Consider the following 5119-nt stretch of genomic DNA (forward strand, 5'->3'; position numbering starts at 1 on the left):
CCAGCCTCGTTGCTCTGCTCTGGACCTGCTCCAGCCCCTCAATGTCCCTCCTGAGCTGAGGGACTCAGAGCTGAGCACAGGATTCAAGCTGTGACCTCACCAGGGGCAGAATCACCTCCTGGCCCTGCTGACCACACTGCTCTGCTCCAGCCCACGATGCCATTGGCATTCTTGGCCCCTGAGCTTAGGGAATACAACTCCCGCAGAGCCGTAACGCTCCGGTTTGCTTTCCACTCGCAATCAGGTTCCCTTTGGCTCTGGAAGCTGCTGCCTGTCTCCCTGGGATCCTGGGGAATCGCATCGCGCTCGGCTGGGGCCGCGCGGGGGCAGTGCCGGCCCCGGGGAGCTCTGCCCGCGGCATCAGGGATGCTCCCAGCGCTGCTCCCAGCGCTGCTCCCGCCGGGAACACAACCAGTGCCTGTAAAACTGTGCTGGGTCAGCCGGGATGGAGTTAGTTTTCTCAGTAGCTAGTGTAGTGCAGTGTTTGGATTCACAGCGATGATACTGTTGGTAGCACACTGATGTTTTGCTTTCTGCTGAGTTGTGTTGATCCTAAATCAAGGACGTTTTCTTTCTTGTGTCTTATGCTCTGCCAGTGAGAAGTACACAAGAAACTGGGAGGGAGCAGAGCCAGGACAGGTGACCTAAACTCCCAGGATATTCCACCCCATGACACATCATGCCCAGCCTGGGCCGAGATGGGGGGAAGGACAGGGCTGAGCAATCAGATTGTACATCACGGATTTTGTTCTTTTTATTATCCATTAGCATTTTACCTCATTCTGCTCTTTATTATTATTAAACTGTTCTTATCTCAACCTACATATTTTACTTTATTTTCTTTCCTCCCCATTCCTCTGGGTTAGGAGGGAAGAGGAGGGAGGAGGGAGTGTGAGCAGCTGCTGGTTCTTGGCCGCTGGATGGGGTTAAACCGCGACAAAAGCTTTCACAGGTTGAAAAATTTCAAGCCTACACCAAGCGTAGGGCAGAGGTGTAAGTCCCCCGTGCTGCAGCCCGCGGGCAGTTCATGCCCAAAGTGCTGCGAGCTGAGCAGGAGCTGCCCCAGGGCTGCACTGGCAGCAGGACCAGAGCCTGGGGCCAGAAACTGTGCCAGGTCCCACGGCACCAGCACTGCCCATGGCTCTGTGCCCAGCAGCACAGGGCACAGCTCCCACCGTGGAGAGCTGCCCCCAAATTATCACACTTTGAGTGGCCGAAGCTGCTACTACTGGGAAACCCAAAACGCCAAGAAAATCTTGGGGGCAATTGCAGTGCTTAGTGGAAGCTGATGAAAACTGTAAATAATGTGAATGTGGGAGTAATTTTTCACACCAAAAACTTTCATGCAAAACGACACAGAGCCCAGCACAGGTCAGACCCTTTCAGATGCTTCACCAAAGGAGAGGTCCAGCCACGGCTGAACCAAAGGGCAAGGCCCAGCCACGGCTGCTGACCCTGTGGCTGCAGCTTCCCTTAGCCTTACTGCCTCTCTCTTGGCCTCCCCTCATGTTCTGCTCCTGCCAGCTCAGCAACTGGGAGCTGGTGCAGGCACTATGTGGTTTGAATCACAGAATCACCCTGGTTGGAAGAGACCTCAAAGATCATTGAGTTCAACTCTACCACCATTACTAGCCCATGGCACTAAGTGCCACGTGCAGTCTCACCAACAACAAAAATAACACTGCATTTTGTGGCCCTAAAGGTCAAGTTTTGCAGCTGATTGCCTTGTGTATACAGAAATTAGATAGTGGATATTGGTATTCGTTAATCTATCTTATCAATTAATTCAAGAAAAAAATTGGAGTTTTTTCTGGGCCTAACTGTTCCCTATATGCATTAATAAGTGAGAACTGAACTTATTCTATGTGTGTATTTTCTAACTCTGGTTATGCCTGACTCTTTGTGATGCCACAGACTCCCAGTTTGCTGCTGCAGCAGTAGGTGACAGCAAGGCAGCCCTGGCTTCACCACATGCTCTGCAAATGTCTTACCTTTAAATTCCTATTTTTGAAGGAGTGTTGTCTCTCCATCCTAGTTATCCTTCAGTTTGTCAGCTGATTCCGTGTTCCATGAAGCAAAGAGACATCTGGGAATGTAAGGATAATTGTATATAAGTTACATAATAATTTCTTTTTTTTTAACAGCATATAAATTGGCTGGATTTACCTTCCCTTTCTAACCAGAGCAGTTTGCCTATGCTAGCACTCAAGTGTGAAGATGCTATTCACTAGGTAGCATCTCACATTCCACACTGCATGTTGGGTTTTTTTTTTTTTAACCATGCAAATTTTCCACCCATCAAAGTAATTTGCAAAGGTAATTTTGTTTCTACTCATCTATTACAATAAATCAATGAATAAATAAATTATCATGCAGCAATTAAATGTATAATGAGATAGGCAACAGCTATTAATAAATGCAGAGCTAGTTGCCCAAAGGTGAACAGACTTCCCCTCTCTTCTTACAATTCAGGTAATGCTCTTTCTATGATGGAGAAAGAAGCAGCTGCTAAACATGTAAATGAAACCAAGGGATATATGGGTTCACACTATAATACTGTTCTTCAGCCTCATTATTATTGTTAGATTATCAGTTCTTCTGTGACTTTTCCTCTGAATATTTAAAGACAGGGAGGGGATATGCAATTATTTTTAAACATCCTTCTGCCAAGTGACTCTCTGAATGAACCCAGCCTTGTTGCTGAGGAGTTGGCTCCCTTCAGTAACCTGAGATCACATTATCCAAAATATTTGGTTTTAAAGGAACCATTGATGCATTTGATTTTGCCCCAGTCTGAGCTAACTCTGGCACACCATTAAACATGGGGCTGAGGAGATACAACACTGCCCAGAATATCAAGCTGTTTACCTAAAACTTTTACGTATTTAGAAAAGTAAGAGGTCCCTCCTCCCCATACAGTTTGAGAATTTCAAGGGCAGCAGCTGGCAGAGACTTCAATGAAGCAAGAGTGGCTGATTTATTGTAATAGATGGCAGGAAACAGAATTATCTTAGCAAATTAGTTTGGCTGATAGGAAAGCTGGCCAGCAGATAAGAGGCAGTGCTGATGTCTGACCTGACCTGCACATGCTTCTGACAGAGTTTTGCCAATTCATAGTTGAGGATGAGCTGCTACACTTAACAAAGTGCTCAGGAAGAGCAAACAGGCCAGGATGTGGCCAGGAGCCACGTGCAGTATGCTCCCTGGAGGCACTGCCCTTGACTGTCCAGCTGCCCTGCAGTTTCTGTGTCAGGTGAGAAATATTAGCTGAGCCATTCATCATTTTTATACAATTCAGACACTCAGCAGGAGGCTGTTTCACAAAAGAAGCTGGACAAGTTTTTCAACTTGCATATTGCAGTCACAGAAGTTCAACTGTTATCAGCCCTAATGAATTGACTTCTTTGGCTTTCCATGGTTGCACCTATGTGGCACCTTAAAGCCTCAGCAGCAGCTTGGCATGAAGGGACCTATGGCAGTCAGGTGGCCTAGGGAGCTTTTACTAAAGGTACATAGTCTCACACATAGTTTCATGCAGACAAAAACCAAAAGCATCTAACTCTCCCCCAATATTGCCTACTCCAGCCTCTTCCTGCTTAGGCAGGAAAAAACAAAACTCCCAAAGCTGTTAATAAGTTCACAGTATATGCTATTTAGCACTGAATGCAGCTGTTTCTGCAGTAGTCCACAGAAACTGTTTAAAACCAGGCAGAAAAAAAAAGATACATGCAGCTATAAAATGCTCACATCTGAGATGAATTTAGTTTGGGAGTTGTAACTATGTGCACATGCGTGTGCATGTCTCTGTGTGTGTGCACGTGCACCATGTGGATGAGAAGAGGGCACAGTGGTCAGAAAAGCAGTGAGAGCTCCATACTTCACCTTGCTGTAGCTCCTTGGAGCACAGTGGCAAGGTGGGGACTGTAGGACAAAAACCTTCAGGTGACATTGTTGGTGCATTGCTGTACAAGGTGCTGAAAAAACATTTTCTAAGTAGGAATTAGATGTGCCTTTGACTTTATGTTGGGCAGCTGAGGATGGCATGAAGAGTTTTCCAGTGCAAACTCTAACTTTGCCAGCAGACCCCAAAGTATTCCCCTCTGGAAACTGGCAGTTTTAATATCTTTCATCCTTTAGAAGCAACTGCCTCCCGTGCCCTGAGACACTACAGTCAGAGGTGCTGACTACGACCTCACAGACAAGAATTTTGCAATTTAGTGGAGCAGATGATTTTATGCACTAAGTGGCCCATAAGCTCAGAAGAGTAGAGTTGTGGAAGACCTCCTCACAAAAACAGGCTGGGAAACATACACAGGAGTCCTGATCCCTGCAGATACTGGTGGCAGTGGGTGGTCAAAGCCTTGACACATGTGGGCCACCTGGATTAACATATTTATCAACAGTGTGTAGGAATGGGTTTGCAGTCATTTGCAGTCATCCTGTCTTTGCAGAGGCTGCAAACCCTGCTGGGCTCCTATAGCAGAACCAATGGCCACCTCTTTTAGTTCTTATGACAAGTGTGGGGAAATTAAATGATGAACATGGAGAGAAATACAGTGATAAACAAGAGGGGGGGAATGAACCCTTTCTACAAGGTAAGAACCCAGTGATAAATAGATCTGTGCATATTTCCCAGCCTCATTCCTCACTTGCCAAGTCTGATGCTATTTTCATTAGGCCATGTTACCATACATGTCATTTTATACAAAGGTGCAGTATATCACAACTGGAGGTTGAGGTGCTTGTAGTGAACACAAATGAGCTTGTAATGGTCCATCTGCTTTGATTTTATTTAGTGATCCCTCAAGGGCTGGGAGCTAGAGTGAGAATAACAATGCTTCAACCCATCTGCTATTGTAGTACCAGCTCCAGTTGAATTATCACATGTTCTGAGTGGCTGGCATATGCTGTGACATAAAGCCACAAGAAAGTGTTGCTCTCCAGCTGTTGTGTTGACAAATACTTTTCAGCCAGTCATTAAGTTCAGCTCAATAACTAGGGGGAAACTGTAGCTAAAAGTTGATTATTATTTTATTTTATTTTAAGCATTAGAAATCACTAGTACAATATATTTTATTTTAAAATGTGTCACTAAGGGCACACATTGTGTATGAGCTCT

This window comes from Acanthisitta chloris, unplaced genomic scaffold (assembly GCF_000695815.1).
Source record: "Acanthisitta chloris isolate BGI_N310 unplaced genomic scaffold, ASM69581v1 scaffold3603, whole genome shotgun sequence".
Classification (NCBI taxonomy): Eukaryota; Metazoa; Chordata; class Aves; order Passeriformes; family Acanthisittidae; genus Acanthisitta; species Acanthisitta chloris.